Below are 14,162 nucleotides of genomic sequence, written 5' to 3' on the forward strand. Positions count from 1 at the left end.
GTAATAAAGCGTTTAAATAATTACATCTTTCTGGACAGTGTGAATAGCTACCTGTTAGTTGTTTGTTGCTTAACTGAACAAAAAGCCTGACTTGTTCCTTGTAGAACGCTTGGTCTTCGACATTCTCTTATGAACAATAAGACGAGAAAATTTCTATCTCCCATATTTTGTCTGTTGCAATGTATTTTTTGTTCAAATGTAATTAAAGACATGAGAGAAGAATAGGAGGTAATTTTGACTTGGGGTGATCGCATAAAACAGGCGATATTGATTCAGATGTCGGTTATACACCTCTCCTGATCAGCTGAATTGATATCGCGCATTTTACACTATCACCCAAAGTCAAAATTACGGCCAGTCAATCTATATATTTATATATCTATTTACATAGATGCGAAGAGCCCTAAACCAGATAGTATGTGTATTTCATCAGGGGTGGCTGCTCCTAGCCATGTGGTAAGAAATTTAAAGTAATCATAATATAAATTCAACACAAACTCCCATAAAGAAATGTTAAAATAGTCTTTAATGATTAAAAATGAGAGAACTCTCCAATCCACCAGATGCAGGGAAATAAACCAGGGTTAATTGTCATTCCATCAATTCCTCGGATTCTCCTTGGGCATCTTCCAGTCCAGTTCCAATTGATAGCATATGGATGGCTGTCACATGGAATGATCCTCACACATTTAATAAACACTGAAGTTTAAATTTAACTGCGGTACATGACCACGCTTGGCAGATTGATCCTGACAGCTGATATTATGACTCCTAAGCAAGAGTTTACCCTCAGAATTTTGTACAACGGGATACTGGGGTTTGACAAACCTACTGGACTTCTTTGAAGATGTAACTGGTAGAATAGATAAGGGAGAGCCAGTGGTTGTGGTTTATTTGGATTTTCAGAAGGCCTTTGATAAAGTCCCAATAAGAGGTTAGTGTGCAAAATTAAAGCACATGGGATTGGCGGTAATATACAGGCATAGATTGAAAATTGGTTAACAGACAGGAAACAGAGAGTAGGAATAAATGAGTCTTTTTTGGGGTGGCAGGTGGTGACTAGTGGGGTACCACAGGGATCAGTGCTTGGGTCCCAGCTATTCACAATATATATGAATGATTTGGATGAGGGAACCAAATGTAATATTTCCAAGTTTGCTGATGACACAAAACTAAGTGGGATTGTGAGTTGTGAGGAGGATGCAAAGAGGCTTCAAGGCGATTTAGACAAGTTGAGTGAGTGGGCAAATACATGGCAGATGCAGTATAATGTGGATAAATGTGAAGTTATCCACTTTGGAAGGAAAAACAGAAAGGCAGAGTATTATTTAAATGGTGATAGCTTGGGAAATGTTGATGTACAAAGGGACCTGGGTGTCCTTGTACACCAGTCACTGAAAGCAAACATGCAGGTGCAGCAAGCAGTTAGGAAGGCAAATGGTATGTTGGCCTTCATTGCATGAGGAGCAAGGATGTCTTACTGCCGTTCTACTGGTCCTTGGTGAGACCACACCTGGAGTATTGTGTGCAGTTTTGGTCTCCTTACCTAAGAAAGGATATACTTGCCATTGAGGGAGTGCAGCGAAGGTGCACCAGACTGATTCCTGGGATGGCAGGACTGTCGTATTAAGAGAGATTGGATCGACTCGGCCTGTATTCACTTGAGTTTAGAAGAATGAGAGGGGATCTCATTGAAACGTTTAAAATTCTGACAGGGCTAGACAGACTGGATGCAGGGAGGATGTTTCCCCTGGCTGGGGGGTCCAGACGAGGGGTCACAGTCTCAGGTTACGGGGTAGGACATTTAGGACTGAGATGAGGAGAAATTTCTTCACTCAGAGGATGGTGAACCTGTGGAATTCTCTACCACAGAAGGCTGTGGAGGCCAAGTCACTGAATATATTTAAGAAGGAGATGGATAGATTTCTAGACACAGAAGGCATCAAGGGGTATGGGGAGAGAGCGGGAATATGGTATTGAGATAGAGGATCAGCCATGATATTGAATGGTGGAGCAGGCTTGAAGGGCTGAATGGCCTACTCCTGCTCCTATTTTCTATGTTTGTATGTTTCTATGAATAGAGGCATAGAGTACAAAAGCAAGGAAGTCATGATGAAGCTTTATAAAACACTGGTTCGGCCATAACTGGAGTATTGTGTCCAGTTCTGGGCACCACACTTTAGGAAGGATGTGAAGGCCTTAGAGAGGGTGCAGAAGAGATTCACTAGAATGATTCCAGGGACGAGGGACTTTAGTTACGTGGATAGACTGGAGAAGCTGGGGTAGTTCTCCTTGGAACAGAGAAGGTTGAGAGGAGATTTGATAGATGTAGTCAAAATCATGAAGGGTCTAAACAGAGTAGATAGAGAGAAACTGTTACCACTGGCGGAAGGGTCAAGAATAAGAGGACAAAGATTTAAGGTGATTGGCAAAAGAACCAAAGGTGACATGAGGAAAAGCTTTTTTACACAGCGAGTGGTTGGGACCTGGAATGCACTGCCTGAGGTGGAGGCAGATTCAATCATGGCCTTCAAAAGGGAACTGGATAAGTACTTGAAAGGAAAAAATTTGCAGAGGTGGGGGAGTGGGACTAGCTGGATTGCTCTTGCATAGTGTCGGCACAGACTCGATGGGCCAAATGGCCTCCTTCTGTGCTGTAACTTTTCTATGATTCTATAACTTTGGTATGTTTCTATAGTATGTGGAAATTATGGAATGAAGAAGCAAGCAAGGTGAGTTACTTGTTGTCATCTTCGTTCTTTGATTATACATCCTTCATCCAAAGTTCTGCTGCCCGTCTCCTAACTCACACCAAGTCCCGTTCACCCATCACCCCTGTATTTGCTGACCTACCTGTCCTGCAACGCCTCGATTTTAAAATTCTCATTCCTTATGTTCAAGTCCCTCCATGGCCTTGCCCCTCACTATCTTTGCAACCTCCTCCAGCCTTACAACCTTCTGAGATCTCTGCGCTCCTGCAATTCTAGCCTCTTGTGCATCCCCAATTTCCTTCACCCCTTCATTGGCGGCCGTGCCATCAGGTGCCCAGGCCTTAAGCTCTGGACTTCCCTCCCTAAACCTCTTTGCCTTTCTACTTCTCTCTTCCTCCTTTATCATAGTAGGTACAGCTCACTGTGCCTGTGCTGGCTCTTTGAAAGAGCTGTCCAATTAGTCCCATTCCCCTGCTCTTTCCTCATAGTCCTGTAATTTTTTTCCCTTCATGTATATATCCAATTCCCTTTTGAAAGTTACTATTCAACCTGCTTCCACCACCCTTTCAGGTAGTGCATTCCAGACTGTTACAATTCGCTGTGTTTAAAAAAACTGTTTCCTCATGTCGCCTCTGGCTCTTTTGCCGATCACCTTAAAACTGTGTCCTCTGGTTATTGACCCTTCTGCCACTGGAAACAGTTTCTCCTTATTTACTCTGTCAAAACCGATCATGATTTTGAACACCTCTATTAAATCTCCCCTTAACCTTCTCTGTTCTAAGGAGAACAAACCCAGCTTCTCCAATCCCTCCACATAACTGAAGTCCCTCATCCCTGGTACCATTCAAGTAAATCTCCTCTGCACCCTCTCTAAGGCCTTGACATCCTTCCTATAGTGTGGTGCCCAGAATTGAACACAATACTCCACCTGAAGCCTAACCAGTGTTTTATAAAGGTTCAGCATAACTTTATTGCTTTTGTACTCTATGCCTCTATTAATAAAGCCCAGGATCCCATCCGCTTTTATAACAGCCTTCTCAACTTGTCCTGCCACCTTCAAAGATTTGTGTATGTGCACCCCCGGTCCCACTGTTCCTGCCCCCCCCCCCCCACCTTTAAAATTGTACCATTTATTTTATATTGCGTCTCCTCGTTCTTCCTACCAAAATGTATCACGTCACACTTTTCCGTGTTAAATTTCATCTGCCACGTGTCTGCCCATTTTGCCAATCTGTCTTTGTCCTCTTGAAGTCTATTAGTATCCTCCACATTGTTTACTACATTTCCGAGTTTCGTGTCATCTGCAAACTTTGAAATTATACCCTCTATACCCACGTCCAGGTCATTAATATGTATCAAAAAGAGCAGTGGTCCTAATACTGACCCCTGGGGTACATCACTGTTTACTTCTCTCCATTCTGAAAAACGACCATTCACCACTGCTCTCTGCTTTCTGCCCCTTAGCCAATTTTATATCCATGCTGCCACTGTCCCTTTAATCCCATGGACTTTAATTTTGCTAACAAGTCTATTATGTGCTTCTTTACGTTGCTTCTTAAAACCTAGCTCTTTGCCCAAGCTTTTGGTCATCTGTCCTAATATCTCCTTATGTGGCTCGGTGTCAAATTTTGTCTGATAACACTCCTGTGAAGCACCTTGGGATGTTTTATTGCTTTAAAGGCGCTGTATAAATGCAAGTTGTTGTTCAGACAACAATCCCACTCCTCTCTTTGGAGGCCGGACGACTTTTTTTTTGTTGGTGGCGGTGATTGGTGAGTTGTAATTTCGCTTCAGGATAAAGTGCAGTTGTACAGGTATTTGGGCTTTATGCCATCCAGGAGTAAGAAACCCCTTGAAGCACCACCTATCTGCAATGTCTTGACAACATTTTCATATCTGTGCTCACAATGCAGTTCTCCTTGAACCTATTAAGCCCGGCTATATTTCAGTTCTGTTGGAGCACATACATCATTTGAAGAATGAATAAAACCCTGACAGGCATGTGATCTATATTTATGGGAAGAAAAAAAGTTCTCCTGTCTTTCTACGCATCCCGCCTTGCCACACATCTTCGCTATCCAGAAGGGTAACGTTCCTGTACGTTTGTTCGTGCTGATCTGTATCAGGTCCCCCATTTGAAGCCTCTGTATGCCAAGTGAGAAATCCTGGGCCTGAACTTGTATTCTATTGTTCGAGTACAGTCTCAGTTGCAAAGCACTGTTGTTTTGGCTCAGCACAGCATGCATTTTTTGGTATCCTACTTCCTACTTGATCATTGAGAATGGGAGTCTCTGCCTGCATGGTGAGTGGGATAATCTGTCTGAATGGGTCAGTCGGACAAACCTGGTACACACCATGCCATATCCTGCAATAGACCTCAGGGGGCAGCACAGTTATTTCAATCTTGTACATTGCTGGCATTGCGATTGCAGAACTGCACTGCAAAATGAACCATTACACAAATTCCTGTACAGTACTGGGTTGTATTAAAATTCTTTTAAGTCATTTCTGTTGAGCTTTTATAAATTATGCATTCAGAAAATCAAATGTCTGCCGAGGATGTTTCTGTAAATTTCTAATACTATTTTCAGAATAAATTCTAACAAGTGCCATAAAATGCTTCATTAGCTCAAATATTAAATAGCTTTTTAGGAAGAATAGTTTTGGATTGGAGTGAATAATCTATTGCAGCATGCTTTTATAGAGCCACATTGTAAAAAAAAACACAATTGGCTGGGTAAACTCTTAAAAATGAAGTGCGCACACACGCACGCACGCACGCACACACGCGCACGCACGCACGCACGCACACACACTCTTGATCTAAAGTGAATCAAATGCATCAATACACCATAAAATTGTCATTACGGCTCATGGGTGTGCAGTCATCTCAACATAAATGACCCGTGGCCATTCTGCCCTGATGCTGAAGAAAAATCCATGCCCCCTTAACTGTAGGAAGATTACTGTACATTGCTGCAGGAGTTCCTCAGGGCAGTGTCCTCGGCCCAACCATCTTCAGCTGCTTCATCAATGACCTTCCCTCCATCATAAAGTCAGAAATGGGGATGTTCGCTGATGACTGCACAGTGTTCAGTTCCATTCGCAACACCTCAAATAATGAAGCAGTCCGAGCCCGCATGCAGCAAGACCTGGACAACATCCAGGCTTGGGCTTATAAGTGGCAAGTAACATTTGCGCCAGATAAGTGCCAGGCAATGACCATCTCCAACAAAAGAGAGTCTAACCACCTCCCCTTGACATTCAACGGCATTACCATCGCCGAATCCCCCAGCATCAACATCCTGGGGGTCACCATTGACCAGAAACTTAACTGGACCAGCCATATAAATACTGTGGCTACGAGAGCAGGTCAGAGGCTGGGTATTCTGCGGCGAGTGACTCACCTCCTGACTCCCCAAAGCCTTTCCACCATCTACAACGCACAAGTCAGGAGTGTGATGGAATACTCTCCACTTGCTTGGATGAGTGCAGCTCTAACAACACTCAAGAAGCTCGACACCATCCAAGATAAAGCAGCCCGCTTGATTGGCACCCCATCCACCACCCTAAACATTCACTCCCTTCACCACCGGCGCACAGTGGCTGCAGTGTGTACCATCCACAGGATGCACTGCAGCAACTCGCCAAGGCTTCTTCGACAGCACCTCCCAAACCCGCGACCTCTACCACCTAGAAGGACAAGAGCAGCAGGCACATGGGAACAACACCACCTGCACATTCCCCTCCAAGTCACACACCATCCCGACTTGGAAATATATTGCCGTTCCTTCATCGTCGTTGGGTCAAAATCCTGGAACTCCCTTCCTAACAGCACTGTGGGAGAACCGTCACCACACGGACTGCAGCGGTTCAAGAAGGCGGCTCACCACCACCTTCTCGAGGGCAATTAGGGATGGGCAATAAATGCTGGCCTCGCCAGCAAAGCCCACATCCCGTGAACGAATAAAAAAAAGAGCCAAATTACTCCAACATAGTACCTCATAAATGATGAGAAAATAGTTTGGTAATGATGTGAGGATTGAGGAGTGGGAAAATACAGTGTTCCCGAACTCTATCTAAGAGGTTTGATGATGAAACCACCACATTATTGTAATTTGGTAGGATGGAACACCAACTCAACGATGTTGATTCATTTAATGATGAACAAGTATTATTTCAGATGTAATATTTGACTGCAGAGAACCTGTTGAGCTGAATGTTAGTGTGATGATTTAGTGCTGTAATTTGATTTAGAGATTGTTATTGTGAGTGTATTTAAAGTCCACTATTGTCCTTTTTTGTTTGTTCAATGTTCTAAAGAATGGACTACTAGAAGCATTGTTGGAATGATTCATAACTCTTTTTGCTGCACTCCTCTAATTAGATATTGGATTAATTTTGAAAATGTAGGTGCATCAGAGATTGTCCCTGTGCCATTCAAATCTAACAAGTGATGGCGTCTGCTGGGTTCCTTTTAAAATTGGGAATGCCAGGAACAGTCTGTGTCTGTAAACAGTTTGTACTTGGAACACTGCCATGTCACCTCAATCACTTCAAATATTATTGATTTTTTTTTAACAAAGTTGAAGGGAAATTTCTTTTATCAACCTCCCTTTTCTTCCTTTTCAGTATGAAATGAACTGGAAACTCTTTGAACTTATGTTATATGCATGTCGACAATAAGTTAAAGACTTCATTGAATTTTAAGCTAACTTTTGTAAAGTGGCTTTTTCTCTTGACAACAGTAACTTGTATTTATATGGTATCTTTAATGTGGAAAGTGTGCCAAGGTTTTTTTATAGAGAGGGGAGGAAGTAAAGATAAATGGAACTGATGCCGAGTCATAGGGTGAGATTAGCATGGATGACCAAAAGCTTGGTTAAAAAGTTGGGTTTGGAGAACGTTTTTAAAGGAAAAGAGAGATGTAAAGAGGTGGAGAGGTATTTGGAAAGAATTCCAGAGTAGGACTAAGGCAGTTGAAGGCTCTGCCACCAGTGGTTGGATGAAGGCGTCAGCTGTGACTCAGTGGGTAGCACTCGTGCCTCTGAGTCAGATGCTTATGGGTTCAAGCCCCACTCCAGAGACTTGAGCACAAAATCTAGGCAGGCATTTCTGTGCAGTACTGAGGGAGTGCTGCACTGTTGGAGGTGCTGTCTTTCTGATGAGACGTTAAACCGAAGCCCCAACTGCCTTCTCAGGTGGATGTAAAAGATTCCATGGCACTATTCGGAGAAAAGCAGGGGAGTTATCCTGATATCCTGGCCAACATTTATCCCTCAACCAACACCTAAAGCAGATGATTTGGTCATTTATTTAATTGCTGTTTGGGGAAACTTGCTGTGCGCTAATTGGCTGCCATGTTTCCTACATTACAATTCATCACACTTCAAAAGTACTTAATTGATTGAAAGGCTCTTTGGGACGTCCTGAGTTTGTGAATGATGCTATATAAATGCAAGTCTTTCTTTCATTTATTAAAGGAAGGAGGTGCACAAACGGCCAGATTCAGAAGACCATAGGGTGCAGGAGGGGTTGTAGGGCTGGAAGAGATTGCAGAGGTAGGGTGAGGGTAGGCAATGGAGAGATTGGAAGATAGGGATGAGATTTTAAATTTTAAAGTGTTGGTGAGCAGAGAGCCAGTGAGTGTCAGCGTGGTTGGTGGTGAAGGGCAAATGGACTTAGTGAGGAATGGGCCACGTTCAGTTGAGTTTTGTACGAGTTGGGAGTTCATGTAGCATGAAGGACTGCAAGCCAGCAAGGAATGCATTGAAGAAATCGAGAGTAGAAGTAACATAAGCGTGACTGAGGGGCTGAGTTAAGCAGGATGCCAGGGTTTTGCATGGTCTGGTTCAGCCTAAGCAAGTGGCCAAGAAGGGGGATAGAGTCAGTGGCAAGAGTATGGAGTTTATGATGGGGACCAAAGACAATGACCTCGATCTTCTGAATATTGCAGGCAGTGTTGACTCATCCATGTCATGGACTAGTTGGGCCAAATGTCCTGTTCCCATGTTGTAGCTTCTATGTATTTCTATATATTTATAAATGTTTCTAATACAATCTCTCTTCATTGAGTAAAAAGTGAGTTTCAGTTAATTGTAATGTTTGTTGTTTTATCAGTGATTTGATTTTTAAATGCCACAATACAGCACCTTCGGCACCTCCGACAGTGCTGTACTCCCTCGGGACTGCACTGGAGTGACAGCCTAGACAATGTGCTCAAGTCCCTGGAGTGGGACTTGAACCCACAACCTTCTGACGCAGAGGCAAATCATAGAATCATAGAATCATAGAAGTTACAACATGGAAACAGGCCCTTCGGCCCAACATGTCCATGTCGCCCAGTTTATACCACTAAGCTAGTCCCAATTGCCTGCACTTGGCCCATATCCCTCGATACCCATCTTACCCATGTAACTGTCCAAATGCTTTTTAAAAGACAAAATTGTACCCGCCTCTACTACTGCCTCTGGCAGCTCGTTCCAGACACTCACCACCCTTTGAGTGAAAAAATTGCCCCTCTGGATCCTTTTGTATCTCTCCCCTCTCACCTTAAATCTGTGCCCCCTCGTTATAGACTCCCCTACCTTTGGGAAAAGATTTTGACTATCGACCTTATCTATGCCCCTCATTATTTTATAGACTTCTATAAGATCACCCCTTAACCTCCTACTCTCCAGGGAATAAAGTCCCAGTCTGTCTAACCTCTCCCTGTAAGTCAAACCATCAAGTCCCGGTAGCATCCTAGTAAATCTTTTCTGCACTCTTTCTAGTTTAATAATATCCTTTCTATAATAGGGTGACCAGAACTGTACACAGTACTCCAAGTGTGGCCTCACCAATGCCCTGTACAACTTCAACAAGACATCCCAACTCCTGCATTCAATGTTCTGACCAATGAAACCAAGCATGCTGAATGCCTTCTTCACCACCCTATCCACCTGTGACTCCACTTTCAAGGAGCTATGAATCTGTACTCCTCGATCTCTTTGTTCTATAACTCTCCCCAACGCCCTACCATTAACGGAGTAGGTCCTGGCCCGATTCGATCTACCAAAATGCATCACCTCACATTTATCTAAATTAAACTCCATCTGCCATTCATCGGCCCACTGGCCCAATTTATCAAGATCCCGTTGCAGTCCTAGATAACCTTCTTCACTGTCCACAATGCCACCAATCTTGGTGTCATCTGCAAACTTACTAACCATGCTTCCTAAATTCTCATCCAAATCATTAATATAAATAACAAATAACAGCGGACCCAGCACCGATCCCTGAGGCACACCGCTGGACACAGGCATCCAGTTTGAAAAACAACCCTCGACAACCACCCTCTGTCTTCTGTCGTCAAGCCAATTTTGTATCCAATTGGCTACCTCACCTTGGATCCCATGAGATTTAACCTTATGTAACAACCTACCATGCGGTACCTTGTCAAATGCTTTGCTGAAGTCCATGTAGACCACGTCTACTGCACAGCCCTCATCTATCTTCTTGGTTACCCCTTCAAAAAACTCAATCAAATTCGTGAGACATGATTTTCCTCTCACAAAACCATGCTGACTGTTCCTAATTAGTCCCTGCCTCTCCAAATGCCTGTAGATTCTGTCCCTCAGAATACCCTCTAACAACTTACCCACTACAGATGTCAGGCTCACTGGTCTGTAGTTCCCAGGCTTTTCCCTGCCGCCCTTCTTAAACAAAGGCACAACATTTGCTACCCTCCAATCTTCAGGCACCTCACCTGTAGCGGTGGATGATTCAAATATCTCTGCTAGGGGACCCGCAATTTCCTCTCTAACCTCCCATAACGTCCTGGGATACATTTCATCAGGTCCCGGAGATTTATCTACCTTGATGCGCGTTAAGACTTCCAGCACCTCCCTCTCTGTAATATGTACACTCCTCAAGACATCACTATTTATTTCCCCAAGTTCCCTAACATCCATGCCTTTCTCAACCGTAAATACCGATGTGAAATATTCATTCAGGATCTCACCCATCTCTTGTGGTTCCGCACATAGATGACCTTGTTGATCCTTAAGAGGCCCTACTCTCTCCCTAGTTACCCTTTTGCCCTTTATGTATTTGTAGAAGCTCTTTGGATTCACCTTTGCCTGATCTGCCAAAGCAATCTCATATCCCCTTTTTGCCCTCCTGATTTCTCTCTTAACTCTACTCCGGCAATCTCTATACTCTTCAAGGGATCCACTTGATCCCAGCTGCCTATGCATGTCATATGCCTCCTTCTTATTTTTGACTAGTGCCTCAATCTCCCGAGTCATCCAAGGTTCCCTACTTCTACCAGCCTTGCCCTTCACTTTATAAGGAATGTGCTTACCCTGAACCCTGGTTAACACACTTTTGAAAGCCTCCCACTTACCAGACGTCCCTTTGCCTGCCAACAGACTCTCCCAATCAACTTCTGAAAGTTCCTGTCTAATACCATCAAAATTGGCCTTTCCCCAATTTAGAATTTTAACTTTTGGGCCAGACCTATCCTTCTCCATAGCTATCTTAAAACTAATGGAATTATGATCACTGGTCCCAAAGTGATCCCTCACTAACACTTCTGTCACCTGCCCTTCCTTATTTCCCAAGAGGAGGTCAAGTTTTGCCCCCTCTCTAGTCGGGCCATCCACATACTGAATGAGAAATTCCTCCTGAATACACTCAACAAATTTCTCTCCATCCAAGCCCCTAATGCTATGGCTGTCCCAGTCAATGTTGGGAAAGTTAAAGTCCCCTACTATTACCACCCTATTTTTCTTGCAGCTGTCTGTAATCTCCTTACATATTTGCTCCTCAATTTCCCGTTGACTATTTGGGGGTCTGTAGTACAATCCTATCAAAGTGATCTCTCCCTTCTTATTTTTCAGTTCTACCCATATGGACTCAGTGGGCGAACCCTCGGATATATCCCCTCTCACTACTGCCGTGATGTTCTCCCTAATCAAGAACGCAACTCCCCCTCCTCTCTTACCTCCTGCTCTATCTTTCCTATAGCATCTGTACCCTGGAACATTGAGCTGCCAGTCCTGCCCCTCCCTTAGCCATGTTTCAGTAATAGCTATAACATCCCAGTCCCATGTACCCATCCATGCCCTGAGTTCATCTGCCTTGCCCATCAGACTTCTTGCATTGAAATAAATGCAGTTTAATCTAGACTTCCCTTGGTCTTTGCCCTGCTTTCTCAGACCATCTGTCCGGTCATGTTCTGTACACTCTCCCTTACTGCCTTTTGTTTCTGTCACCACTTTATTTCCCACTGACTTCCTGCATCGGTTCCCATCCCCCTGCCACATTAGTTTAAACCCTCCCCAACAGCACTGGCAAACACTCCCCCTAGGACATTGGTTCCAGTCCTGCCCAGATGCAGACCGTCCAATTTGTACTGGTCCCACCTCCCCCAGAACCGGTTCCAATGGCCCAGGAATTTGAATCCCTCCAGCTTGCACCATCTCTCAAGCCACGTATTCATCTTAGCTATCCTGTCATTCCTACTCTGACTAACCCGTGGCACTGGTAGCAATCCTGAGATTACTACCTTTGAGGTCCTACTCATTAGTTTAACTCCTAACTCCCTAAATTCAGCTTGTAGGACCTCATCCTGTTTTTTACCTATATCGTTGGTGCCTATATGCACCACGACAACTGGCTGTTCACCCTCCCCCTCCAGAATGTCCTGCAGCCGCTCCGAGACATCCTTGACCCTTGCACCAGGGAGGCAACATACCATCCTGGAGTCTCGGTTGCGTCCGCAGAAATGCCTGTCTATTCCCCTTACAATCGAGTCCCCTATCACTATAGCTCTGCCACTCTTTTTCCTGCCCTCCTGTGCAGCAGAGCCAGCCACGGTGCCATGAACCTGGCCACTGCCACCTTCCCCTGGTGAGCCATCTCCGCCAACAGTATCCAAAACGGTATACCTGTTTTGGAGGGAGATGACCGCAGGGGACCCCTGCACTGCCTTCCTACTCTTCCTCTGTCTGTTGGTCACCCATTCACTATCTCCCTCAGTAATTTTTATCTGCGATGTGACCAACTCACTGAACGTGCTATCCACGACTTTCTCAGCATCGCGGATGCTCCAAAGTGAGTCCATCCGCAGCTCCAGAGCCGTCAAGCGGTCAAACAATAGCTGCAGCTGGACACACTTCCCGCAGGTGAAGGAATCAGGGATACAGGAAGGAGCCCTGAATTCCCACATCCCACAAGAGGAACATGACACGGCGCTGGGATCTCCTGCCATGACTTAACCCTTAAATTAGCTTAAGAACAACTACAATGTCAAGAGAAAAAAAAAGGAAAGAAAAACTACTTACCACTCCCTTTAAGGAGTTTACTCCTTTAAATTGTTCTCAATTTAGAGAATGTTAACTACACTAGGGACCTTGATTCACTAAAAAATAAACGCTACTTCCTATAAGACCTGCAGACCTTCCCTTTCCTTTTACTTCAGTTACTGTAGATAAGGAGAAATACTCACCTGAACCTACTCACCAATCAGGTGCCTCCCCTGTGTCGCGTCCCGATCTGATTCCTGACGTCACTTCGAACTCGGTCGCAGCTCCGCTCCGCTCGGCTCCTCTCAGCTGTTCTCAGCGCTCTGAAATCCCGCCTTTTATCGGACGCTCCCTCCGCTCGGCTCGGCTCCTCTCAACGCTCTGAAATCCCGCCTTTTATCGGACGCTCCCTTCGCTCCGCTCCTCTCAGCTGTTCTCAGCGCTCTGAAATCCCGCCTTTTATCGGACGCTCCCTCCGCTCGGCTCGGCTCCTCTCAACGCTCTGAAATCCCGCCTTTTATCGGACGCTCCCTCCGCTCGGCTCGGCTCCTCTCAACGCTCTGAAATCCCGCCTTTTATCGGACGCTCCCTCCGCTCCGCTCCTCTCAGCTGTTCTCAGCGCTCTGAAATCCCGCCTTTTATCGGACGCTCCCTCCGCTCGGCTCGGCTCCTCTCAACGCTCTGAAATCCCGCCTTTTATCGGACGCTCCCTCCGCTCCGCTCCTCTCAGCTGTTCTCAGCGCTCTGAAATCCCGCCTTTTATCGGACGCTCCCTCCGCTCGGCTCGGCTCCTCTCAGCGCTCTGAAATCCCGCCTTTTATCGGACGCTCCCTCCGCTCGGCTCGGCTCCTCTCAGCTGTTCTCAGCGCTCTGAAATCCCACCTTTTATCGGACGCTCCCTCCGCTCGGCTCGGCTCCTCTCCTCCGCTCGGCTCGGCTCCAACTGAGCTACGGTTGACACTGTGCTCAAAGTAGACGTGTAGAGGTCAGGCGAGATGATATTGGGACTTGGCTGTGATTCCCCAACCCCCTGTGGGTGGAGTTGACGATCCGGATTCTTTCCCCTCAGTCTGGTTCAGTAAAAACTGAAGTCGAATACATTTTAAAGTTCATCACAACTTTAATAGCAGGGTTCTTAGTCTGCAGCATTGATTTGGACTCC

At 45.2% G+C, this 14,162-nt stretch overlaps 1 protein-coding gene across 3 annotated transcripts in view; it reads left to right on the plus strand.

The window, feature by feature from the left end:
* The window catches only part of LOC137320208 (zinc finger protein 236-like), a 174,698-nt gene that overhangs the window by 29,062 nt on the left and 131,474 nt on the right, over nucleotides 1-14,162 (plus strand). The gene's annotated exons all lie outside the window — the stretch shown is intronic.

The sequence above is a fragment of the Heptranchias perlo genome, chromosome 3, assembly GCF_035084215.1.
Source record: "Heptranchias perlo isolate sHepPer1 chromosome 3, sHepPer1.hap1, whole genome shotgun sequence".
In the NCBI taxonomy this organism is placed as follows: Eukaryota; Metazoa; Chordata; class Chondrichthyes; order Hexanchiformes; family Hexanchidae; genus Heptranchias; species Heptranchias perlo.